This window comes from Triticum aestivum, chromosome 5B (assembly GCF_018294505.1).
Source record: "Triticum aestivum cultivar Chinese Spring chromosome 5B, IWGSC CS RefSeq v2.1, whole genome shotgun sequence".
NCBI classification, from domain to species: Eukaryota; Viridiplantae; Streptophyta; class Magnoliopsida; order Poales; family Poaceae; genus Triticum; species Triticum aestivum.
In genome coordinates this window covers 84,526,018-84,551,062 of record NC_057807.1, presented here as the reverse complement: position 1 = coordinate 84,551,062, position 25,045 = coordinate 84,526,018, and the positions used below count along the sequence as shown (strand labels likewise).

Genomic DNA, 25,045 nt, shown 5'->3' with positions numbered 1-25,045 from the left:
AAGTTATCAAAATCCTACCGAGTGAAGAGCAACCCTCTCACTCGGGGGCTTAGCTGCAGCCTCATGCTCGCCTAAGTTATAAAAATCCTACCGAGTGAAGAGCAACCCTCTCACTCGGGGGCTTAGCTGCAGTCCAAGCACTCGCCTAAGTTACCGAAATCCTACCGAGTGAAGAGCAACCCTCTCACTCGGGGGCTTAGCTGCAGTCCAAGCACTCGCCTAAGTTATCAAAATCCTACCGAGTGAAGAATAAAACTTCTCACTCGGAGGGCTTAGCCGCAGCCAGTGCTCGCCTAAGTGGACTAAAGAATAAGTCGATTGCAATAAAGGCGCCTTGCTTTGAACCTGCAAAAGACATTTTGAGCCGAAGGCAATCATATTCAAGCGCCAAATTCAAGTTTGAATCGATATCTAAAGGAACCGAAAGTGCTCAGGCGTCAAGCCCGTTAAGGTTTGTCGGTTACAATTCCACTCGGCATACCGAGGCAAATTTAAAGCGTCGAGCCAGAAGAAGTTTTTTACCCCTCCCGTGGAGGGCTGGAAGGTGCAACAAATTCATCAAGGTCAATTCCGTCGGCGATCCGAGTGGCAGCTGCAAGGAAAGTTTCCATAAAGGACCTGAAGTCGTGCTTCTTGGTATTGGCCACTCGAAGGGCCGCCAGCTTCTCTTCTCGCGCATCTTTGCAGTGGACTCGGGCCAGACACAGAGCGACATCTGCACCACACCGAGCCGAAGACTTCTTCCACTCCTGCACTCGACCAGGGATCGTGTTCAAGCGGGCCATCAGCGACTCAAGGTCAGTCTGAAGTGTCTCCTCAGGCCAGAGCGTCGAGTCGATGCGAGATGTGGCGGCCTTCAGCCTTGCGAGATAGTCCACGACAGCTGCAACGCGAGACTCCAGTCGGAAAACATCCATGGCAACTTCGTCGTTCACCGGAGAATTGACGGGGTCGAGGTTCGGCTCCAGTCGGCTGGTTTCTTCTTCAAAGTTTTGACAAAATTCTGCAACGAGGATCACTAAGTCAAGGGGATAGTCGAATGGAAAAAGCCACAATTGGAAATATTTGCCAAACATGGAGGTTTACCTTCAAGCATAAGAAACAGCTTCTTGGCAAGGCCACTCAGGAAGGCCTCCAGTTCAGTTTTCTTCTCAGTCAATTTGCTGACTTGATCGGTCAGGGCAGCTTTATCAGCTTTCAGTCGACTGACTTCCTTGTTGGCAATCCCAAGAGCAGCCTTCAGATTGGTATTGTCTTGTTCGAGCTTGGTGACTGAAGCTAACTTCTCGTCAGCAAGCTTGATCTTCTCAGCTAGCTCAAGGTCTTTCTTCTGCTGGGCCTCCCTTACCTTACCTGCAAGTTACAGCAAGATCAGATTTTGAAACAAGCAAGGGGAAAAGCAGTCACCAGGGTCTCACCGAACATACCTTCGGTCTCCTCCTTTGCCTTTGTCAGCTTCTCCTGAACCAGCTTCAAGCTCAGCTCGACTTGAGTATGTTTTTGTTCCAGCTCTGAGTAGCGAGCCATAAGATCACAGGAGTTCTGCGAAGAACCAATCGACTAAATGTCAAATATAATTCACTTCCAAGTGAAAAAGGGAAAAACACACGTTTCTAAGACTACAGCCGAATACAAGCATTCGACCGTAGTCTCGGGGACTACACCCAGTGGGTGCACTCAGCGTGCCCCCACTAATCCCGATGAAGGCAAAGTCGACCAGTCGACCTCAAAAAAAATGCATTCTCTAAGACTGTGATCAACTGCAAGCAGTCGACCACAGTCTCGGGGACTACACCCAGTGGGTGCACTCAGCGTGCCCCCACCGGTTTGTGAAATCCAGTCGACATAGTCGATTGAAAGAAAAATTGACATCATAAAGCCTAAGGCCGACTGCCAGCAGTCGACCTTAGCCTCGGGGACTACACCTAGTGGGTGCACTCAGCGTGCCCCCACCGGTTTGTGAAATCCAGTCGACCAGTCGACTGACGAAAAGATTGACATCATAAAGCCTAAGGCCGACTGCAAGCAGTCGGCCTTAGCCTTGGGGACTACACCCAGCGGGTGCACTCAGCGTGCCCCCGCTAACACGGAGTTTATTCGACACACCCAGTGGGTGACTGCTATAAATTCCGGAAAAGAAAAGTTTTTGGTAGCATATCCAACAGAACAAACAGCGGTCGACTGACCTGGACATTGCTTTGGAGGGCAGAGCTGGCGTCATAAGCTGCCTGGCTCGCGTCCCGGATGGTCTTCAGCTGCTCCATCATGAGTCCCGCCTGGCGTATTGCCTCCTTCGCTGCGCCGGCTTGGTCCTCTGGGACGTGGTGAGTCGTGAAGAGGGAGGGCTGCGGAGCACTCATCAGTGGATTTGCGAAGGACACCGTGTGTCGAGTGGTGTTCTCTTCCTCCACAGTCAGAGTCTCAGGCGCCGTCACATCCTGAGGCACCTTACTGGCGGGCGTGTTCCGACTCTTCCTGCGTGCCAGTGGTTCTTCATCCTCGTCGTCGTCAGGGAGATTGATGACAGTATTGGGTGGAGCTGCGGAGAAGAATCAGGATCAGAGATCGTGAGTCAGTCGACTAAGAACGGCGTTAAGAATACAGTACCTGGGTTCGAAGTTGCTGCATCCTCCATCTCGTGGTCATCAGCCCGGGCCGAGGTCTCAGAAGTAGCAGCACTGCAACTCCAAAAGGATCAGTCGACTAACTTCAACGTCGACCAGAAATAAAGTTCACACAGAATAAGAAAATATGAGCAGCACGGTTACCCTGATATGGTAGGGATGGACACCTTCATCTTCGGCAAGAGTTTGATCGGCTTCGACAAGGCCGCCCTGGGCTGCTTCGGCGCCTTTTCAGTCGGCGCTGGAGAGGTGGTCCTAGGGCGCTTGGTCGACTGCGTCGCAACCCCCTTGCCACGTTCAGTCGAAGGGTCGTGGACGAGCTTCGACCGCCTTTCCGAGCGCGGTGGCACGACCTCCTCCTCCTCCTCTTCCTCGTCCTCGACGTCGTCTTCATCACCGGCATCATCATCATCGTCGTCATCGTCCTCTGCAACATCCGAGTCCCATTCCTCCTCTTCCTGGCTCTCGCCCCCGCTCGCCTCGCCCTCCTCAGTCGAAGCTTGTGCCCCATTGGGCATCGAGTACAGCTCGGTGAGGGCCTAACAGATGCCCAGACAAGAATCAGTCGACCAGTCGGCAGGATTAACAGAAATGAATACGACGAGGGCGCAGTGGAGAGCAGAGCAAGTGTACCTTGTTTGAGTCGCTGTTGTGGTCGAGTGGAGGAACCCTTCTGGCTCCGCGCGGGTTGTCCTTGTTTCCGGTGACGGCTGCCATCCATCTTTCCAGAGTGACATCATCGACTGCTTCTGGATGGACTCTAGTCTCGTCTTCGGTCCCACAGTACAACCACATGCAGTGGCTCCGGAATTGGAGAGGCTGGATGCGACGCCTGAGGAAAACCTCCAGGAGGTCCATGCCTGTCACTCCCTCCCGAACCAACTGCACCACGCGCTCCATCAACATCTTCACGTCGGCTCTCTCCTCCGGAATCAGCTTCAGAGGGGAAGGCTTGCTCACTCGGTCCATGGTGAACGGAGGGAGTCCACTCGACTGCCCTGGCGTCGACTGGACCTGGCAGTAGAACCAAGTCGACTGCCAGCCTCTAACGGACTCGGGAAAGGTCATGGGCGGGAAGGTGCTCTTATTCCTCTCCTGAATCCCCAGGCCCCCGCACATTTGGACGACTCGGGTTCTCTCATCACCTGGGCTCGCCTTCTTCACGGTCTGAGATCGACACGTGAATATATGTTTGAACAAACCCCAGTGCGGTCGACAGCCCAAGAAACCCTCACACATGGACACGAACGCAGCAAGATAGGCAATGGAGTTTGGGGTAAAGTGGTGGAGCTGCGCTCCGAAGAAGTTCAAAAAGCCATGAAAGAAAACACTAGGCGGCAAGGAAAACCCCCGATCAACATGAGTGGCCAAAAGCACACACTCACCCTCTTCTGGCTGGGGCTGCCACTCCTTCCCCGGAAGCCTCGCAGCTCCGTGGGGGATCAAGCCCTCGTTGGCCATGTCGAGGAGGTCATTCTCCGTGATGGTCGACTGGATCCAGTCTCCTTGGACCCAGCCCTTCGGCAGGCGGGATCTGGACGAGGACCCTCCGCGGCTGGTGGATCTCCCCTTCGCCTTCTCCGATGCCGATGCCTTCTTTGCACGCTCCAGCGCCGCCGTCTTCTCCTTGGCCATGGTCGCCGGCGAGATGCGCGAAGGGAAGTGGTGCGGGGGCGAGAGCGAGCACGCTGAGCAGGGAGGAAGGAAGCAGAGAGAAAGGGGGAATGCTAAGGCGCAGCACAGAAATCCCCGCCGGGCACATTTATAAGGTCACTTCCGAGTGGATGACAGGTGGGCCCGGTCGATCTAATCATATCTAGAACAGTTATGCAGACGGGATACGTGGCGAAAAAGGCGGCGCGGAGATCGAGGCGTCCATGCCCCGTCCCATCCAAACGCCGCGGTCCGCCCCGCTTCGCGCGCGCCCCCAAATTTCGCATCCCGCAGAATCCGCGAGCAACAAATCGGTCTGTCAGGCGCGGTGTTTCCGGCGATCCGTCGCTCGGAGATCGTCGTAGCTTGAAAGATCACTCGACGCAAAAGCAGAATGGATCAAGTCGACTGAAGTCAAGTTGTTTCCTGTCGACGAAGAGATTCTTTAGTACAGAACAGCGCACAACCAGAACGCAAAGGTTAATCGGAAACGACATCAACTCCTTCTTCACTCAAAGCCTCAATCCATTCGGGGGCTAATGATGGGGTTATGTACCTAGGGTAGGGTCATGGACCTGATCCAAGTAACTTACCCCAGGACATCCTTAGAAGAGGTCGCCTTCCAGTCGACCAAAGAGGATTCACTCGACTAGCCTGAAGGACTCGACCACGAAGACTCACTCGACCACCAGGAGGTCAAGAGGCACTCTGCACTGCAACGGCCTGTAATCAAGTAGACTTTATGATAGTAAAGGCACTTTATGTGGGGCGTTACCAGTAACGCCCCAGACTTAACTCACCTTAAACCCTCTCCTGCGTGGGCTGGCTGGGGTCCTGGCATACTCTATATAAGCCACCCCCCTCCACAGGCAGAGGGGTTCGGCACCTTGTAATTCATACATTCATAATCCACTCGACCGCCTCCGGGCTCCGAGACGTAGGGTTGTTACTTCTTCCGAGAAGGGCCTGAACTCGTACATCCTTTGTGCTTACAACCTCTCCATAGCTAGGACCTTGCCTCTCCATACCTACCCCCACTCTACTGTCAGGCTTAGAACCACGACAAGCGGTTCCATAGTGGTGTATTGGTTGGTGAACATGTGGACTCGTGTGCGCCACCTCAAAAGAGTTACTTGCAGTCGTAGTTTAGGTTAGCCACCGAGTCAAAGCTGGCTTGCTGCAGTTAAACTCCACCATCCCCCTTGTTGATAATGGTGCATATGTAGCTAGTTCTGATGTAAGTCTTGCTGGGTACATTTGTACTCACGTTTGCCTATTTTATGTTTTGCAGAGAGACGTCAGTCTCGCTAGTAGTTCCACGTGGGCTTCGACGTTTAGCTTGTTACCTCAGCTACGATCTTGTGCCCTCGGTAGGATCTGGTAGATAGTCAGGCTTCTCAGCCTTTTTCATTTATAGTTGTCTGTACTCAGACATGTTAAGCTTCCGCATGTGCTTTGACTTGTATGCTCTGATTGTTGGGTCATGAGACCCATGTTTGTAATTTCCCACTCCTCGGAGCCTAATGAATAAATACTTGAGTCGTAGAGTCATGTTGTGATGCCATGTTGTATTTGCACATATCGAGCATATTGTGTGTATGTTATTGAAATGCTTGGTATGTGTGGGATCTGGCTATCTAGTTGTTTATCCTTAGTAGCCTCTCTTACCGGGAAATGTCTCCTAGTGTTTCCACTGAGCCATGGTAGCTTGCTACTGCTCCGGAACACTTAGGCTGGCCGGCATGTGTCCTTCTTCGTTCCTGTGTCTGTCCCTTCGGGGAAATGTCACGCGATGAATACTGGAGTCCTGTTAGCCCGCTACAGCCCGGTTCACCGGAGTCCTGCTAGCCCAGTGCTACAGCCTGGATTCACTCGCTGATGACCGACACGTTCGAGGCTGGATCATGGATGCCTGTCCCTGTAAGTTAGTGCCATTTTGGGTTCACGACTAGCCATGTCAGCCCGGGTTCTTTGTCATATGGATGGTAGCGACACTATCATATACGTGAGCCAAAAGGCGCAAACGGTCCCGGGCCAGGTAAGGTGGCACCCGTGGGAATACCGTGCGTGAGGCCGCAAAGTGATATGATGCGTTACATGCTAGATCGGTGTGACTTAGGATCGGGGTCCTGACAGAAAGGGTTGGAAAAAAATCGTGTTGCTGCGGTATGGAGGGAGGGGTGGAAACCGTGGAAAACTCGTCTCCATGATTGAGCGGGAGAGTAAGTAGTATAGGACATTATCCATTGTTAGGGAACGGTTGTAATGGTAGTGAGAATGTAGAATCGTCTTTGGAGCGGACCTGGGAGTGGCAAGCATAAGGGACGAAGACGGGGAAACATGTCGGATGCGATCATACCAGCACTAAAGCACCGGATCCCATCAGAACTCCGAAGTTAAGCGTGCTTGGGCGAGAGTAGTACTAGGATGGGTGACCTCCTGGGAAGTCCTCGTGTTGCATTCCTTTTATAATTATTTTTTGCGCCTTGTGACAAACATGTCGCACGTGCGCGATATATATTAATCCCGGTATATTATGTTTGACGTTTGCGATATGTTTAAGCTCGATGCTCATTGCTCGCGCGTCTTGGGGCGGCTTTGTGGCGCGAAGAGCGCGTTCTGAAAGGGGTGGAAAAAACCCGTGTTGCTGCAGTATGGAGGGAGGGGTGGAAGCCGTGGAAAACTCGTCTCCGTGATTGAGCGGGAGAGTAAGTAGTATAGGACATTATCCATTGTTAGGGAATGGTTGTAATGGTAGTGAGAATGTAGAATCGTCTTTGGAGCGGATCTGGGAGTGGCAAGCATAAGGGACGAAGACGGGGAAACATGTTGGATGCGATCATACCAGCACTAAAGCACCGGATCCCATCAGAACTCCGAAGTTAAGCGTGCTTGGGCGAGAGTAGTACTAGGATGGGTGACCTCTTGGGAAGTCCTCGTGTTGCATTCCCTTTTAATTATTTTTTACGCCTTGTGACAAACATATCGCACGTGTGCGATATATATTAATCCCGTTATATTATTTTTGACGTTTGAGATATGTTTAAGCTCGATGCTCATTGCTCGCGCGTCTTGGGGCGGCTTTGTGGCGCGAAGAGCGCGTTCTGAAAGGGGTGGAAAAAACTCGTGTTGCTGCGGTATGGAGGGAGGGGTGGAAGCCGTGGAAAACTCGTCTCCGTGATTGAGCGGGAGAGTAAGTAGTATAGGACATTATCCATTGTTAGGGAACGGTTGTAATGGTAGTGAGAATGTAGAATCGTCTTTGGAGCGGACCTGGGAGTGGCAAGCATAAGGGACGAAGACGGGGAAACATGTCGGATGCGATCATACCAGCACTAAAGCACCGGATCCCATCAGAACTCCGAAGCTAAGCGTGCTTGGGCGAGAGTAGTACTAGGATGGGTGACCTCCTGGGAAGTCCTCGTGTTGCATTCCCTTTTTAATTATTTTTTGCGCCTTGTGACAAACATATCGCACGTGCGCGATATATATTAATCCTGTTATATTATTTTTGACATTTGCGATATGTTTAAGCTCGATGCTCATTGCGCGCGCGTCTTGGGGCGGCTTTGTGGCGCGAAGAGCGCGTTCTGAAAGGGGTGGAAAAAACTCATGTTGCTGCGGTATGGAGGGAGGGGTGGAAACCGTGGAAAACTCGTCTCCGTGATTGAGCGGGAGAGTAAGTAGTATAGGACATAATCCATTGTTAGGGAACGGTTGTAATGGTAGTGAGAATGTAGAATCGTCTTTGGAGCGGACCTGGGAGTGGCAAGCATAAGGGACGAAGACGGGGAAACATGTCGGATGCGATCATACCAGCACTAAAGCACCGGATCCCATCAAAACTCCAAAGTTAAGCGTGCTTGGGCGAGAGTAGTACTAGGATGGGTGATGTCGGTGTCAAAACCGGCGGATCTCGGGTAGGGGGTCCCGAACTGTGCGTCTAGGCGGATGGTAACAGGAGACGAGGGACACGATGTTTTACCCAGGTTCGGGCCCTCTCGATGGAGGTAAAACCCTACGTCCTGCTTGATTAATATTGATGATATGGGTAGTACAAGAGTGGATCTACCACGAGATCAAGGAGGCTAAACCCTAGAAGCTAGCCTATGGTATGATTGTTGTAATGTATGTTGTGTCCTACGGACTAAAGCCCTCCGGTTTATATAGACACCGGAGGAGGCTAGGGTTACACAGAGTCGGTTACAATGGTAGGAGATCTACATATCCGTATCGCCAAGCTTGCCTTCCACGCCAAGGAAAGTCCCATCCGGACACGGGACAGAGTCTTCAATCTTGTATCTTCGTAGTCTTGGAGTCCGGCGGACGATGATAGTCCGGCTGTCCGGACACCACCTAGTCCAGGACTCCCTCAGTAGCCCCTGAACCAGGCTTCAATGACGATAAGTCCGGCGCGCATAATGTTCGGCATTGCAAGGCGGGTTCCTCCCTTGAATAATCCAGAGAAGATCATGAACACCAGGATAGTGTCCGGCTCTGCAAAATAAATTCCACATTCTACCATAGAGAGAATAAAATGTACACTAGTCCAATCTGCTGACGTATTATGCGGCGTGACATCACACCGCTACCAAGCCTTTGTTTGAATCGTTTTTTACTATACCACCTCAGCACGTTTAGCGAAGCGGTTTCCTTGGCACGTCTTGTCGAAGCAGAGATCGTGTTCCCCTTATTCTGGGATTCTCATCAATACGGACGTGGGTAACCCAACCGCGCCATTGATGGTGGCGCTTGGGGGATAAGCGAGTTTTATCAGGCCAGCGGGACACACAGTTTTCGTCCACCTACATATAAGGGATAAGGATTTACCTTCTCACCTACGCCTTCTTCCTCCTTGGCTTATCCACCTCCGTGTACTCAAGCTCCAATGCCCAAGCTCGCGCATCTCGCCTCGACCTTCTCCGAATATGTCCGGAGCGGGAGGCAAATGGTTGGCCTCCACCGTTAAGGAGGAGCACATCACCAGACTGCGCAGCGCCGGATATCTTTCCGGCGATATCGCGCATCGGCTGCCCAACGAGGGGCAGCTCGTCCCTACCCCTGGGCCTCACGAGAGGGTCGTCTTCCTTCCCCACTTCCTCCGCGGACTGGGCTTTCCGCTCCATCCATTCGTCCAGGGGATCATGTTCTATTACGGCCTGGATTTCCACGATCTGGCGTCGAACTTCATCCTCAACATCTCGACGTTCATCGTCGTGTGCGAGGCCTTCCTCTGCATCCGGCCCCACTTCGGCCTGTGGCTCAAGACCTTCAACGTCAAGCCGAAGGTTGTGCTGGATACGCAAGCGGAATGCGGAGGTGCCATGTTGGGTAAATTACCCAACGTCCTTTGGCTCGAAGGGGCCTTCGTGGACTCCGTCAAGGGGTGGCAATCGGGGTGGTTCTACATCACCGAGCCGCGCAAGCCCACATGGGCGGCGGCCCCCGAGTTTAGATCTGGCGTCCCCACGCAGCTCACCTCCTGGAAAGAGAAGGGCTTGCTGTGGGGTGATTCGAAGGAGGTGACTGGACTCCGAACCTGCATCCAGAAGCTGGTGAGCAATAAGCTCAGGCTCGTCGACGTGGTCCAAGTCATGCTCATCCGCCGGATTCTCCCATGCCAAGAACGGGCATTCAATCTGTGGGAGTTCAATCCGGAACAGCACCAGGCGCTGAGCGGGCTCTTCGATACGACATACGAAGGCGCCTGGAGGGTGCTGTTTAAGGGCGCCGAAGCCCCCGCATCCACCACGGAAGATCGCGGATTCAGCTCGCAGTATCCAACTGACGAGGTAAGTGATTCAACCCCATTACGGGACACTTTGCAGTAATCGAATTGATTGTAAGAGGGTTTCATTCTTTCCTTTCCTTTGACAGGAATGGATGGAGAAGGCCAAGCAGCTTATCAGCCCGGCTCCCATGCCAGAAGACCCAGTGGATGCCCGTTTAGCAGGGCTGCTGGTTCCGGCACCGCATGTGGTGCCGGAGAAGAAGGCCAAGAAGGTGGCCGCGGGGACTCGAAAGAGTTCCTGCAATCAGGTGTCCGACGACGAGGCGGACTCCTCCCCCGAAGACGAGGAGGTTTCTCTCCCAGAAGAGGGAGAGAAGAAGAGGAAGGCTTCCCCAATAGGGGAGGCCGAAGGGTCCAAGAGGGGGAGAACTATCCCCCCGGACAGTTTCGCCAACACCACCGTTGGCGAGGATGAATGGCCTCCAAGGGCCAGGCGTCCGGCGAGATCGTAAGTATCCGGATCCTTGATATGCAAAATCTTTTATGTCGCGTAGTGTCCTTCTAACGCCGCATTTTGTCCGTAGTCCGGCCGATGACGATCTCCCTGACTCATCGAGCGGGTTGTTGGCCCCGTCGGATGTGGATTCACTTCCGACGGCCTCCACCCCACGTGCCGACGAGGACGCCGAGGTGGGATCCCAGAGAGGGACCCATCAGGAGGAGGCTCTGGAGGCGCCATCAGGCAGCCTCCCGGACTTTGTGCCGGACTCTACATCGGAACCCGCAGTGGTTCTAGAGTCCGGCAAGCGGCCCCTTTGAAAGAAGGGCAAGACCGTGACACCGGCGGCCTCCGTCCAACCGGAGGCGCCGGATAACTTGTTGGAGGCGCCGGATAACTTGTTGGAGGCGCTTAAAGGCGCTTCCATCGAGGAAGAACACCACACTATCATGAGTGCGGTGATTCAAAAGGTTCAGCTCGCCAAAAGCGGGCTGACCGAAGCCTGCAGCAGCCTTCTAACAGGCTTTGAGGTAAGAAGTTAAAATTATGTAATGTAATACCGCATAGACAGTAGCCCCTGATGCTCAGTTCGGTGTTCGGAAAGAAAAGCCGGACTGAGGATCTAACAAGATATGCGCAGGGTTGCTTAACATATGTCAATATGGGTTTGCAGGCTGCGCTGCTGACCTCTGCCACACTAACGGCGGAGGTCGATGTGCTGAAAAAGGATCTCGAGCGGTCCGAGCAAGAGCTCGGCCATGCCAAGAAGCAGCTCGAGGACAAAGAAGGTGAGTCACACCGCTTTGAATGGTTACCTTACAGAAAAGGATTTTGGTTGCAATAAAATTAACAAGGATAATGTGTGTATTGCAGGGGCCACTAACGAGGTGGCAGCCCTGAAGGAGGTTGTGTCCGCGGCCAAATGCAGTGCGGCTGCGGAACGGTCAGAGAGAGAAAAGCAGGAGGCACGGGTGGCGGAAGTACGGCAAGAGCTCCAGGCTCTCATGGAGAAACATGAGAGGTTGGAGCGTGACTCCAAGACTCGAGAGTCCGAGCTTGCCTCGGCTCTCGAAAGTGCCAAGTCCGCCAAGGCCGAAGCCCATAAGGCCCTTCAGGAGGTTGAAGATGTAAAGAAAATAGTGGCGGGTAAGGCATTTTTCATGCAAAGCAAGCATGTTAATGTAAAATACCTGACACTTACCCGCATTCGGAGCTCTCCAGGGGCGTTTGCAGATCTGCCGCGTAGTGTGTCTGATGCCGCCGCATTCTATCGTGGCGAGGAGGGGAGCTCGACGGAAAAAGTCTTCTGGTCTCAGTATGCTGAGGCCGGACACCCGGTGCCCCCAAGCGACCAGCTGAAGCAGCTGGTCGAACTCCACAAGGTAGCTGAAGAGGCCATGAAGGGCCTTATAGTCCGGCTGTGGCCTGGACAAGCCCTGCCCGGGAGCTACTTTGGCCTCGTGCGGCGGCTGGTGGATGCATGCCCCTGGGTGGATGTCATCAAGCGCTCCGCCTGTATTGAAGGCGCTCGCCGGGCCCTCGCCCGCACAAATGTGCAATGGGGCAGGTTGGATGCGGAGAAGCTTCTCACGGACCCACCGCCACCGGGCAAGGAGTATCGCACGCCCGAGATGTATTATAAATCTGTCCTGAAGGGAGCCCGCGATATTGCGGATGAGTGCCCCAGAAATGTAATCTTTGAGTGAATTTGCTATGTATTATCCTGTGCGCTGAAACTTTGTTCATGTGCGCTTTGAGCAACGCTTTTTTAATTTAAAATATTACCTTCTGTGCGGCCGTTTATAAAATCTGAGAGATGGCAAGTCGTTGGCTTCAGCCCCCAAGCCACGAGTGCTGGGGTGTTCGGGATAAACTTGAGCACTCTTGTTCCCATTGTTGGGTCCATCGAGGGAGGCGCTCAACACAACGAACAAGGCAACCGGACTTATAATGCTTGAACACTCTCACTTAGCCATAGAATTCTATAATTTTAAATTTCGGCGAAGCCCCTGGTATTCGGAAGACCGAATCCGGGGCGCTATCCACTCCTTCGTCGGACATTGTTCGGAACTTCGCTCGAAGCGGCGTGAGTCTTTAAGGACCCGAAAAAACCTCTCGAACAGCGACCAGTCTCTCGCCTTATCATGCCAGTCAGTTTTAGCTTTCTCCACTGAGGCGCTCGCCCGGCTCAACCGGGGCGCAATCGCAGTGGTTCTCCCAGTGCCACCTTAGCCGACAGAACGGAACGTAAGGCACCAAAACGTGGGAGCCGGGCAAACCCAACTATTGACCCAAGACATGATTCGGAGCTGATTCATATAATGCTATAAGTTCGGGGTGCCGCACTTGTGAAAGTGTTCAGACTTATCACACCATAGAGTGGGGAACACAAGCCCCTGGCGTATTATGCCGTACCAAAATATACGGGCGCAAGATGTCATATAATGAGCATATATATATAAAAGGTAATGCAATTGCAATCAAAAAGGTGCTGCATTATTTATGAAAGAAAGTCTGCTAGTAGAGCGGACTGATACAAATAGTGCGGTAAGCAAGGGATTTGGACTAAGTAAACATGTCCCCCTCCAGGGGTGAGCTGCGGACTTTGTGTATATAATCGAATTTAATGCTCGTAATTGAGACCAACTGAGTGTTCGTCGCAGCCTTCTTTAGTCCCTGACTGTTGCATCATGAGTTCGGCAGGTTCGCCGCCGGACAGGGCTTCTGGTTAACGGAGTCCTGTGTACATAAAAGAAAAATAAAAAATATATAAAAAAAGGGGGCACACTTGCGAGCCCCCGGTGTGGTCGAACCGCACTCTGGGTCCGTTGCGATCGTGCCCCCTCCCCTGTGCCCATGGTATCTCCAAAGCGTAATGATGTACGCGGAGTGTTATTATTGCGATCATGCGCGGGCAAGGGTTGGGGCCGCATTGCTACGCATGCTCTGATCGCGCCAGGTGGTCTTGGTTGGTATTGCTTCGGGCGCGTTTTGCTGTATCCGGCTGTTTAACGGCCGGACTGGAGAATTGCCTTAAGAGGCTACTCTGTACTTCTGCCGCGAGAGCCGCTGTATGTTCCTCCGTCCGGAGGGAGCGTTCCGTATTCCCATTGACCGTGATGACTCCACGAGGGCCTGGCATCTTAAGCTTTAGGTATGCATAATGCGGCACCGCGTTGAATTTTGCAAACGCGGTTCGTTCGAGCAGAGCGTGATAGCCGCTGCGAAACGGGACTATGTCGAAGATTAACTCTTCGCCCGGAAATTATCTGGGGATCCGAAGACCACTTCCAGTGTGACTGAGCCTGTACAGTTGGCTTCCACTCCTGGTATGACACCTTTAAAGGTTGTCTTTGTAGGTTTAATCCTTGAGGGGTCTATGCCCATTTTGCGCACTGTATCCTGATAAAGCAGGTTCAGGCTACTGCCGCCGTCCATCAGGACTCTCGTGAGGTGAAATCCATCGACGATTGGGTCTAAAACCAATGCGGCGAATCCGCCATGGCGTATGCTGGTCGGATGGTCTCTTCGATCGAAAGTGATCGGACAAGAGGACCATGGATTGAACTTCGGGGCGACTGGCTCCATCGCATAGACGTCCCTTAGTGCGCGTTTCCTCTCCCTCTTGGGTATATGGGTCGCGTATATCATATTCACCGTCCGCACTTGTGGGGGGAAACCCTTCTGTCCTCTATTGTTCGGCGGTCGGGTCTCTTCCTTGTCGTCGCTGTTTAGCCCCTTGTCATTGTTTTCGGCAATTAACTTGCCGGCCTGCTTGAACACCCAGCAATCTCTATTAGTGTGGTTAGCTGGCTTTTCAGAGGTGCCATGTATCTGGCATAAGCGGTCGAGTATTCGGTCCAGATTGGACGGACCGGGAGTGGTTCTTTTGAATGGCTTCTTCCGCTGACCGGGTTTAGAGCCTCGGAATCCGGCGTTGACTGCCGTATCCTCCTTATCGTCGCCGTTAATGCGGCGTTTGTTTTTGTTTCGACGTGACCTACCGTTGTTATCCTTAGTATCCGGACTGCCAGTATTTTTACGGAGATTGTTGCTGCGAGCTAGCCAGCTGTCCTCTCCCGCGCAAAAGCGGGTCATTAACGATGTGAGGGCTGATGGATTTCGGCTTTTCCTGCCCCAGGTGCCGGGCTAGCCATTCGTCCCGGATGTTATGTTTGAAGGCTGCAAGGGCCTCTGCATCCAGACAATCAACGATTTGATTTTTCTTCGTCAAGAACCGTGTCCAGAATTGTCTGGCCGATTCGTCTGGCTGCTGAATGATGTGGCTTAGGTCATCGGCGTCTGGTGGTCGCACATACGTGCCTTGGAAGTTATCAAGGAATGCGGCCTCCAGGTCTTCCCAGCACCCAATTGACTCTGCGGGCAGGCTGTTAAGCCAATGCCGAGCTGGTCCTTTAAGCTTGAGTGGGAGGTACTTGATGGCGTGGAGATCGTCACCGCGGGCCATATGGATGTGGAGAAGATAATCTTCTATCCAAACCGCGGGGTCTGTTATGCCATCGTAGGATTCAATGTTTACGGGTTTAAATCCTTCAAGGATTTGATGATCCATTACTTCGTCAGTGAAGCATAGTGGGTGTGCGGCGCCTCTGTATTGAGCAATATCGCGATGCAGCTCGAGAGAGCGCTGTCTGCTGTGCTCGGCCCGACCGGGGTTATTGTATCCGGCGCGACAGTATTCGTCATGGGTCGTGGGGCGCCCACGTGATCCGTAGATGGATCTGGATTGCCTTGCTTTGTCCTCCAATATATCTCGCAAGTCCGGCGCGTTCCCTCTTGGCTTCGTACTTTTGGAGCGATGCCGGGGTACGGTCTTGGCTGGGGCCCTAGATGCCTCTCTGTCACGACCACGGGGTGGTCGGTCAGCCATATCGTGCGCTGGTGATGGAGGTATGTATGCTTCCTCCTCTAATCGGGGGAGCAGCTTTCGTCTTGGGTAGCTTTTGGAGGGGCGTTCGAGTTTATAGTCTTCGGCCGCGAGGACCTCGGTCCATCGATCGGCTAGCAGGTCCTGATCAGCTTGAAGCTGTTGCTGCTTTTTCTTTAGGCTGTTTGCTGTGGCGATAAGCCTGCGCTTGAAACGCTCTTGTTCGACGGGATCCTCAGGTACGACGAATTCGTCATCGTTGAGGCTTGCTTCGTCTTCGGAGGGAGGCATATAGTTATGATCCTCAACCTCTTCGTCTGCCGCCCTCTCGTGAGGGCTTGCTTCTGCATCCTCCTGCGCTGAGTCTTGCTGGAGGGGATTGTCTTCGGCACTCTCTGGGGTATTATTATCTCCGGTGCCGGAATCTCCAGTCTTGCTGTGGCGGGATTTAGAGCAGCGCCGCTGACGCTGGCGTTTGGGCTGCTTCTTTAAAGAGTCTGCCTCCGCTGTTTCTTCGCCGTCCCCATCTTTTGGGGTATCCACCATGTATATGTCATATGACGAGGTGGTTTTCCAGTGCCCAATGGGCGTTGGTTCCTGTTCGTCTCCGGCATCGTCATCCATGGCGTCGATGTCGTCAGAGTCGTAGTCTAGCATGTCGGTTAGATCGTCGATAGTGGCTACAAAGTGGGTGGTGGGTGGGCTCTGAATTTCTTCGTCATCCGTACCCCAACCATCCTGGCCATAGCCCGGCCAGGACTCTCCTGATAACGAGAGATGCTTTAGTGAATTCAGGATATCGCCAAAAGGCGAGTATTGGAAGATGTCCGCGGCGGTGAATTCCATAACCGGCGCCCAATCCGAATCGATTGGTAGGGGCGCGGGAGGTTCGGAGTCCGGCAAGGAGTCCGGCGCCTCGGAATCACGAGTTTCGCAGGGGACAAGATTAGTGTTCGGCTCCATCGCCGTGGATGTTGAAGCCCCCGGGGCGGCGTCTATCCACCGGCCCTTGATCTGGGCGATCGGCTCCGGACTAATGGCCGAAGCGGATTTGTGTGCGGCCACCAAGGCACTGTTCAGTGGCAGAGCTAGATCATGCCCGTCGTCACAGTGCGGCGCGCTTGGCTGTGGCTCGAGTCCGTCGAAGATCAAGTCTCCGCGGACAACGGCCGTGAAGTTTAGGCTTCCGAATCTGACCTGATGGCCAGGGGCGTAGCTTTCGATCTGCTCCAGATGGCCAAGTGAATTAGCCCGCAGTGCGAAGCCGCCGAATATGAAGAACTGTCCGGGGAGAAAAGTCTCACCCTGGACAGCGTTGTTGGTTGAAGATGCCATCGGGCCTATCGGTGACAGCACAGAGGAACTCTCAATGAAAGCACCAATGTCGGTGTCAAAACCGGCGGATCTCGGGTAGGGGGTCCCGAACTGTGCGTCTAGGCGGATGGTAACAGGAGACGAGGGACATGATGTTTTACCCAGGTTCGGGCCCTCTCGATGGAGGTAACACCCTACGTCCTGCTTGATTAATATTGATGATATGGGTAGTACAAGAGTGGATCTACCACGAGATCAAGGAGGCTAAACCCTAGAAGCTAGCCTATGGTATGATTGTTGTAATGTATGTTGTGTCCTACGGACTAAAGCCCTCCGGTTTATATAGACACCGGAGGAGGCTAGGGTTACACAGAGTCGGTTACAATGGTAGGAGATCTACATATCCGTATCGCCAAGCTTGCCTTCCACGCCAAGGAAAGTCCCATCGGGACGCGGGACAGAGTCTTCAATCTTGTATCTTCGTAGTCTTGGAGTCCGGCGGACGACGATAGTCCGGCTGTCCGGACACCCCCTAGTCCAGGACTCCCTCAGGTGACCTCCTGGGAAGTCCTTGTGTTGCATTCCCTTTTTAATTATTTTTTGCGCCTTGTGACAAACATATCGCACGTGCGCGATATATATTAATCCCGTTATATTATTTTTGACGTTTGCGATATGTTTAAGCTCGATGCTCATTGCTCGCGCGTCTTGGGGCGGCTTTGTGGCGTGAAGAGCGCGTTCTGAAAGGGGTGGAAAAAACTCGTGTTGCTGCGGTATGGAGGGAGGGGTGGAAGCCGTGGAAAACTCGTCTCCGTGATTGAGCGGGAGAGTAAGTAGTATAGGACATTATCCATTGTTAGGGAACGGTTGTAATGGTAGTGAGAATGTAGAATCGTCTTTGGAGCGGACCTGGGAGTGGCAAGCATAAGGGACGAAGACGGGGAAACATGTCGGATGCGATCATACCAGCACTAAAGCATCGGATCCCATCAGAACTTCGAAGTTAAGCGTGCTTGGGCGAGAGTAGTACTAGGATGGGTGACCTCCTGGGAAGTCCTCGTGTTGCATTCCCCTTTTAATTATTTTTTGCGCCTTGTGACAAACATATCGCACGTGCGCGATATATATTAATCCCGTTATATTATTTTTGACGTTTGCGATATGTTTAAGCTCGATGCGCATTGCTCGCGCGTCTTGGGTGGCTTTGTGGCGCGAAGAGCGCATTCTGAAAGGGGTGGAAAAAACTCCTGTTGCTGCGGTATGGAGGGAGGGGTGGAAACCGTGGAAAATTCGTCTCCGTGATTGAGCGGGAGAGTAAGTAGTATAGGACATTATCCATTGTTAGGGAACGGTTGTAATGGTAGTGAGAATGTACAATTGTCTTTGGAGCGGACCTGGGAGTGGCAAGCATAAGGGACGAAGACGGGGAAACATGTCGGATGCGATCATACCAGCACTAAAGCACCGGATCCCATCAGAACTCCGAAGTTAAGCGTGCTTGGGCGAGAGTAGTACTAGGATGGGTGACCTCCTGGGAAGTCCTCGTGTTGCATTCCCTTTTTAATTATTTTTTGCGCCTTGTGACAAACATATCGCACGTGCGCGATATATATTAATCCCGTTATATTATTTTTGACGTTTGCGATATGTTTATGCTCGATGCTCATTGCTCGCGCGTCTTGGGGCGGCTTTGTGGCGCGAAGAGCGCGTCCTGAAAGGGGTGGAAAAAACTCGTGTTGCTGCGGTATGGAGGGAGGGGTGGAAGCCGTGGAAAACTCGTCTTCGTGATTGAGCGGGAGAGTAAGTAGTATAGAACATTATCCATTGTTAGGGAATGGTTGTATTGGTAGTGAGAATGTAGAATCGTCTTTGGAGCGGACCTGGGAGTGGCAAGCATAAGGGACGAAGACGGGGAGACATGTTGATGCGATCATACCAGCACTAAAGCACCGGATCCCATCAGAACTCCGAAGTTAAGCATGCTTGGGCGAGAGTAGTACTAGGATGGGTGACCTCCTGGGAAGTCCTCGTGTTGCATTTCCTTTTTAATTATTTTTTGTGCCTTGTGACAAACATATCGCACGTGCGCGATATATATTAATCCCGTTATATTATTTTTGACGTTTGCGATATCTTTAAGCTCGATGCTCATTGCTCGCGCGTCTTGGGGCGGCTTTGTGGCGCGAAGAGCGCGTTCAGAAAGGGGTGGAAAAAACTCGTGTTGCTGCGGTATGGAGGGAGGGGTGGAAGCCATGGAAAACTCGTCTCCGTGGTTGAGTGGGAGAGTAAGTAGTATAGGACATTATCCATTGTTAGGGAACGGTTGTAATGGTAGTGAGAATGTAGAATCGTCTTTGGAGCAGACCTGGGAGTGGCAAGCATAAGGGACGAAGACGGGGAAACATGTCGGATGCGATCATACCAGCACTAAAGCACCGGATCTCATCAGAACTCCGAACTTAAGCGTGCTTGGGCGAGAGTAGTACTAGGATGGGTGACCTCCTGGGAAGTCCTCGTGTTGCATTCCCTTTTTAATTATTTTTTGCGCCTTGTGACAAACATATCGCACGTGCGTGATATATATTAATCCCGTTATATTATTTTTGACGTTTGCGATATGTTTAAGCTCGATGCTCATTGCTCGCGCGTCTTGGGGCGGCTTTGTGGCGCGAAGAGCGCATTCTGAAAGGGGTGGAAAAAACTCGTGTTGCCGCGGTATGGATGGAGGGGTGGAAACCGTGGAAAATTCGTCTCCGTGATTGAGCGTGAGAGTAAGTAGTATAGGACATTATCCATTGTTAGGGAACGGTTGTAATGGTAGTGAGAATGTAGAATCGTCTTTGGAGCGGACCTGGGAGTGGCAAGCATAAGGGACGAAGACGGGGAAACATGTCAGATGCGATCATACCAGCACTAAAGCACCGGATCCCATCAGAACTCTGAAGTTAAGCGTGCTTGGGCGAGAGTAGTACTAGGATGGGTGACCTCCTGGGAAGTCCTCGTGTTGCATTCCCTTTTTAATTATTTTTTGCGCCTTGTGACAAACATATCGCACGTGCGCGATATATATTAATCCCGTTATATTATTTTTGACGTTTGCGATATGTTTAAGCTCGATGCTCATTGCTCGCGCGTCTTGGGGCGGCTTTGTGGCGCGAAGAGCGCGTCCTGAAAGGGGTGGAAAAAACTCGTGTTGCTGCGGTATGGAGGGAGGGGTGGAAGCCGTGGAAAACTCGTCTCCGTGATTGAGCGGGAGAGTAAGTAGTATAGGACATTATCCATTGTTAGGGAACGGTTGTAATGGTAGTGAGAATGTAGAATCGTCTTTGGAGCGGACCTGGGAGTGGCAAGCATAAGGGACGAAGACGGGGAAACATATCAGATGCGATCATACGAGCACTAAAGCACCGGATCCCATCAAAACTCCGAAGTTAAGCGTGCTTGGGCGAGAGTAGTACTAGGATGGGTGACCTCCTGGGAAGTCCTCGTGTTGCATTCCCTTTTTAATTATTTTTTGCGCCTTGTGACAAACATATCGCACGTGCGCGATATATATTAATCCCGTTATATTATTTTTGACGTTTGCGATATCTTTAAGCTCGATGCTCATTGCTCGCGCGTCTTGGGGCGGCTTTGTGGCGCGAAGAGCGCGTCCTGAAAGGGGTGGAAAAAACTCGTGTTGCTGCGGTATGGAGGGAGGGGTGGAAGCCGTGGAAAACTCGTCTCCGTGATTGAGCGGGAGAGTAAGTAGTATAGGACATTATCCATTGTTAGGGAACGGTTGTAATGGTAGTGAGAATGTAGAATCGTCTTTGGAGCGGACCTGGGAGTGGCAAGCATAAGGGACGAAGACGGGGAAACATATCAGATGCGATCATACGAGCACTAAAGCACCGGATCCCATCAAAACTCCGAAGTTAAGCGTGCTTGGGCGAGAGTAGTACTAGGATGGGTGACCTCCTGGGAAGTCCTCGTGTTGCATTCCCTTTTTAATTATTTTTTGCGCCTTGTGACAAACATATCGCACGTGCGCGATATATATTAATCCCGTTATATTATTTTTGACGTTTGCGATATCTTTAAGCTCGATGCTCATTTCTCGCGCGTTTTGGGGCGGCTTTGTGGCGCGAAGAGCACGTTTTGAAAGGGGTTGAAAAAACTCGTGTTGCTGCGGTATGGAGGGAGGGGTGGAAGCCGTGGAAAACTCATCTCCGTGATTGAGCGGGAGAGTAAGTAGTATAGGACATTATCCATTGTTAGGGAACGATTGTAATGGTAGTGAGAATGTAGAATGGTCTTTGGAGCGGACCTGGGAGTGCCAAGCATAAGGGACGAAGACGGGGAAACATGTCGGATGCGATCATACCACCAATAAAGCACCGGATCGCATCAGAACTCCGAAGTTAAGCGTGCTTGGGCGAGAGTAGTACTAGGATGGGTGACCTCCTGGGAAGTCCTCGTGTTGCATTCCACTTTTAATTATTTTTTGCACCTTGTGACAAACATATCGCACGTGCGTGATATATATTAATCCTGTTATATTATTTTTGACGTTTGCGATATGTTTAAGCTTGATGCTCATTGCTCGCGCGTCTTGGGGCGGCTTTGTGGCGCGAAGAGCGCGTTCTGAAAGGGGTGGAAAAAACTCGTGTTGCTGCGGTATGGAGGGAGGGGTGGAAGCCATGGAAAACTCGTCTCCGTGATTGAGTGGGAGAGTAAGTAGTATAGGACATTATCCATTGTTAGGGAACGGTTGTAATGGTAGTGAGAATGTAGAATCGTCTTTGGAGCAGACCTGGGAGGGGCAAGCATAAGGGACGAAGACGGGGAAACATGTCGGATGCGATCATACCAGCACTAAAGCACCGGATCTCATCAGAACTCCGAACTTAAGTGTGCTTGGGCGAGAGTAGTACTAGGATGGGTGACCTCCTGGGAATCCTCGTGTTGCATTCCCTTTTTAATTATTTTTTGCGCCTTGTGACAAACATATCGCACGTGCGTGATATATATTAATCCCGTTATATTATATTTGACGTTTGCGATATGTTTAAGCTCGATGCTCATTGCTCGCGCGTCTTGGGGCGGCTTTGTGGCGCGAAGAGCGCGTTCTGAAAGGGGTGGAAAAAACTCGTGTTGCCGCGGTATGGATGGAGGGGTGGAAACCGTGGAAAATTCGTCTCCGTGATTGAGCGGGAGAGTAAGTAGTATAGGACATTATCCATTGTTAGGGAACGGTTGTAATGGTAGTGAGAATGTAGAATCGTCTTTGGAGCGGACCTGGGAGTGGCAAGTATAAGGGACGAAGACGGGGAAACATGTCGGATGCGATCATACCAGCACTAAAGCACCGGATCCCATCAGAACTCCGAAGTTAAGCGTGCTTGGGCGAGAGTAGTACTAGGATGGGTGACCTCCTAGGAAGTCCTCGTGTTGCATTCCCTTTTCAATTATTTTTTGCGCCTGGTGACAAACATATCGCACCTGCGCGATATATATTAATCCCGTTATATTATTTTTGACGTTTGCGATATGTTTAAGCTCGATGCTCATTGCTCGTGCGTCTTGGGGCGGCTTTGTGGCGCGAAGAGCGCGTCCTGAGAGGGGTGGAAAAAACTCGTGTTGCTGCGGTATGGAGGGAGGGGTGGAAGCCGTGGAAAACTCGTATCCGTGATTGAGCGGGAGAGTAAGTAGTATAGGACATTATCCATTGTTAGGGAACGGTTGTAATGGTAGTGAGAATGTAGAATCGTCTTTGGAGCGGACCTGGGAGTGGCAAGCATAAGGGACGAAGACGGGGAAACATGTCGGATGCGATCATACCATCACTAAAGCACCAGATCCCATCAGAACTCCGAAGCTAAGCGTGCTTGGGCGAGAGTAGTACTAGGATGGGTGACCTCCTGTGAAGTCCTCGTGTTGCATTCCCTTTTTAATTATTTTTTGCGCCTTGTGACAAACATATCGCACGTGCGCGATATATATTAATCCCGTTATATTATTTTTGACGTTTGCGATATGTTTAAGCTCGATGCTCATTGCTCGCGCGTCTTGGGGCGGCTTTGTGGCGCGAAGAGCGCGTTCTGAAAGGGGTGGAAAAAACTCGTGTTGCCGCGGTATGGATGGAGGGGTGGAAACAGTGGAAAATTCGTCTCCGTGATTGAGCGGGAGAGTAAGTAGTATAGGACATTATCCATTGTTAGGGAACGGTTGTAATGGTAGTGAGAATGTAGAATCGTCTTTGGAGCGAAGCTGGGAGTGGCAAGCATAAGGGACGAAGACGGGGAAAGATGTCGGATGCGATCATACCAGCACTAAAGCACCGGATCCCATCAGAACTCTGAAGTTAAGCGTGCTTGGGCGAGAGTAGTAGTAGGATGGGTGACCTCCTGGGAAGTCCTCGTGTTGCATTCCCTTTTTAATTATTTTTTGCGCCTTGTGACAAACATATCGCACGTGCGCGATATATATTAATCCCGTTATATTATTTTTGACGTTTGCGATATCTTTAAGCTCGATGCTCATTCCTCGCGCGTCTTGGGGCGGCTTTGTGGCGCGAAGAGCGCGTTTTGAAAGGGATTGAAAAAACTCGTGTTGCTGCGGTATGGAGGGAGGGGTGGAAGCCGTGGAAAACTCATCTCCGTGATTGAGCGGGAGAGTAAGTAGTATAGGACATTATCCATTGTTAGGGAACGATTGTAATGGTAGTGAGAATGTAGAATGGTCTTTGGAGCGGACCTGGGAGTGGCAAACATAAGGGACGAAGACGGGGAAACATGTCGGATGCGATCATACCAGCACTAAAGCACCGGATCCCATCAGAACTCCGAAGTTAAGCGTGCTTGGGCGAGAGTAGTACTAGGATGGGTGACCTCCTGTGAAGTCCTCGTGTTGCATTCCCTTTTTAATTATTTTTTGCGCCTTGTGACAAACATATCGCACGTGCGTGATATATATTAATCCCGTTATATTATTTTTGACGTTTGCGATATGTTTAAGCTCGATGCTCATTGCTCGCGCGTCTTGGGGCGGCTTTGTGGCGCGAAGAGCGCGTTCTGAAAGGGGTGGAAAAAACTCGTGTTGCCGCGGTATGGATGGAGGGGTGGAAACAGTGGAAAATTCGTCTCCGTGATTGAGCGGGAGAGTAAGTAGTATAGGACATTATCCATTGTTAGGGAACGGTTGTAATGGTAGTGAGAATGTAGAATCGTCTTTGGAGCGGAGCTGGGAGTGGCAAGCATAAGGGACGAAGACGGGGAAAGATGTCGGATGCGATCATACCAGCACTAAAGCACCGGATCCCATCAGAACTCTGAAGTTAAGCGTGCTTGGGCGAGAGTAGTAGTAGGATGGGTGACCTCCTGGGAAGTCCTCGTGTTGCATTCCCTTTTTAATTATTTTTTGCGCCTTGTGACAAACATATCGCACGTGCGCGATATATATTAATCCCGTTATATTATTTTTGACGTTTGCGATATGTTTAAGCTCGATGCTCATTCCTCGCGCGTCTTGGGGCGGCTTTGTGGCGCGGAGAGCGCGTCCTGAAAGGGGTGGAAAAAACTCGTGTCGCTGCGGTATGGAGGGAGGGGTGGAAGCCGTGGAAAACTCGTCTCCGTGATTGAGCGGGAGAGTAAGTAGTATAGGACATTATCCATTCTTAGGGAACGGTTGTAATGGTAGTGAGAATGTAGAATCGTCTTTGGAGCGGACCTGGGAGTGGCAAGCATAAGGGACGAAGACGGGGAAACATGTCGGGTGCGATCATACCAGCACTAAAGCATCGGATCCCATCAGAACTCCGAAGTTAAGCGTGCTTGGGCGAGAGTAGTACTAGGATGGGTGACCTCCTAGGAAGTCCTCGTGTTGCATTCCCTTTTTAATTATTTTTTGCGCCTTGTGACAAACATATCGCACGTGCGCGATATATATTAATCCCGTTATATTATTTTTGACGTTTGCGATATGTTTAAGCTCGATGCTCCTTGCTCGCGCGTCTTGGGGCGGCTTTGTGGCGCGAAGAGCGCCTTCTGAAAGAGGTGGAAAAAACTCGTGTTGCTGCGGTATGGAGGGAGGGGTGGAAACCGTGGAAAACTCGTCTCCGTGATTGAGCGGGAGAGTAAGTAGTATAGGACATTATCCATTGTTAGGGAACGTTTGTAATGGTAGTGAGAATGTAGAATCGTCTTTGGAGCGGACCTGGGAGTGGCAAGCATAAGGGACGAAGACGGGGAAACATGTCGGATGCGATCATACCATCACTAAAGCACCAGATCCCATCAGAACTCCGAAGCTAAGCGTGCTTGGGCGAGAGTAGTACTAGGATGGGTGACCTCCTG

General features: G+C 51.7%; 18 non-coding genes across 18 annotated transcripts; all 18 read left to right on the top strand.

Moving 5' to 3' along the window:
* The first annotated feature begins 6,622 nt into the window (after window positions 1–6,622).
* On the top strand, window positions 6,623–6,741 carry LOC123118433 (5S ribosomal RNA). Its single transcript, XR_006457975.1, has one exon. It is a non-coding gene; the product is annotated as a 5S ribosomal RNA (ribosomal RNA).
* Window positions 6,742–7,108: 367 nt separating this feature from the next.
* LOC123118758 (5S ribosomal RNA) lies at window positions 7,109–7,227 on the top strand. The gene has a single exon (XR_006458296.1). It is a non-coding gene; the product is annotated as a 5S ribosomal RNA (ribosomal RNA).
* Window positions 7,228–7,593: 366 nt separating this feature from the next.
* Window positions 7,594–7,712, top strand: LOC123118793 (5S ribosomal RNA). Its single transcript, XR_006458327.1, has one exon. It is a non-coding gene; the product is annotated as a 5S ribosomal RNA (ribosomal RNA).
* A 9,949-nt stretch (window positions 7,713–17,661) lies between these two features.
* LOC123118486 (5S ribosomal RNA) lies at window positions 17,662–17,780 on the top strand. Its single transcript, XR_006458030.1, has one exon. It is a non-coding gene; the product is annotated as a 5S ribosomal RNA (ribosomal RNA).
* A 366-nt stretch (window positions 17,781–18,146) lies between these two features.
* Window positions 18,147–18,265, top strand: LOC123118421 (5S ribosomal RNA). Its single transcript, XR_006457964.1, has one exon. It is a non-coding gene; the product is annotated as a 5S ribosomal RNA (ribosomal RNA).
* A 366-nt stretch (window positions 18,266–18,631) lies between these two features.
* Window positions 18,632–18,750, top strand: LOC123118475 (5S ribosomal RNA). The gene has a single exon (XR_006458016.1). It is a non-coding gene; the product is annotated as a 5S ribosomal RNA (ribosomal RNA).
* A 367-nt stretch (window positions 18,751–19,117) lies between these two features.
* On the top strand, window positions 19,118–19,236 carry LOC123118495 (5S ribosomal RNA). Its single transcript, XR_006458040.1, has one exon. It is a non-coding gene; the product is annotated as a 5S ribosomal RNA (ribosomal RNA).
* Window positions 19,237–19,603: 367 nt separating this feature from the next.
* Window positions 19,604–19,722, top strand: LOC123118453 (5S ribosomal RNA). The gene has a single exon (XR_006457995.1). It is a non-coding gene; the product is annotated as a 5S ribosomal RNA (ribosomal RNA).
* Window positions 19,723–20,089: 367 nt separating this feature from the next.
* Window positions 20,090–20,208, top strand: LOC123118660 (5S ribosomal RNA). Its single transcript, XR_006458205.1, has one exon. It is a non-coding gene; the product is annotated as a 5S ribosomal RNA (ribosomal RNA).
* Window positions 20,209–20,575: 367 nt separating this feature from the next.
* On the top strand, window positions 20,576–20,694 carry LOC123118659 (5S ribosomal RNA). The gene has a single exon (XR_006458204.1). It is a non-coding gene; the product is annotated as a 5S ribosomal RNA (ribosomal RNA).
* A 367-nt stretch (window positions 20,695–21,061) lies between these two features.
* Window positions 21,062–21,180, top strand: LOC123118672 (5S ribosomal RNA). The gene has a single exon (XR_006458217.1). It is a non-coding gene; the product is annotated as a 5S ribosomal RNA (ribosomal RNA).
* A 367-nt stretch (window positions 21,181–21,547) lies between these two features.
* On the top strand, window positions 21,548–21,665 carry LOC123118588 (5S ribosomal RNA). The gene has a single exon (XR_006458136.1). It is a non-coding gene; the product is annotated as a 5S ribosomal RNA (ribosomal RNA).
* A 367-nt stretch (window positions 21,666–22,032) lies between these two features.
* On the top strand, window positions 22,033–22,151 carry LOC123118190 (5S ribosomal RNA). Its single transcript, XR_006457762.1, has one exon. It is a non-coding gene; the product is annotated as a 5S ribosomal RNA (ribosomal RNA).
* A 367-nt stretch (window positions 22,152–22,518) lies between these two features.
* Window positions 22,519–22,637, top strand: LOC123118625 (5S ribosomal RNA). The gene has a single exon (XR_006458173.1). It is a non-coding gene; the product is annotated as a 5S ribosomal RNA (ribosomal RNA).
* Window positions 22,638–23,004: 367 nt separating this feature from the next.
* LOC123118461 (5S ribosomal RNA) lies at window positions 23,005–23,123 on the top strand. Its single transcript, XR_006458003.1, has one exon. It is a non-coding gene; the product is annotated as a 5S ribosomal RNA (ribosomal RNA).
* Window positions 23,124–23,490: 367 nt separating this feature from the next.
* Window positions 23,491–23,609, top strand: LOC123118111 (5S ribosomal RNA). The gene has a single exon (XR_006457727.1). It is a non-coding gene; the product is annotated as a 5S ribosomal RNA (ribosomal RNA).
* A 367-nt stretch (window positions 23,610–23,976) lies between these two features.
* Window positions 23,977–24,095, top strand: LOC123118460 (5S ribosomal RNA). Its single transcript, XR_006458002.1, has one exon. It is a non-coding gene; the product is annotated as a 5S ribosomal RNA (ribosomal RNA).
* A 367-nt stretch (window positions 24,096–24,462) lies between these two features.
* Window positions 24,463–24,581, top strand: LOC123118520 (5S ribosomal RNA). Its single transcript, XR_006458068.1, has one exon. It is a non-coding gene; the product is annotated as a 5S ribosomal RNA (ribosomal RNA).
* Window positions 24,582–25,045: the final 464 nt, after the last annotated feature.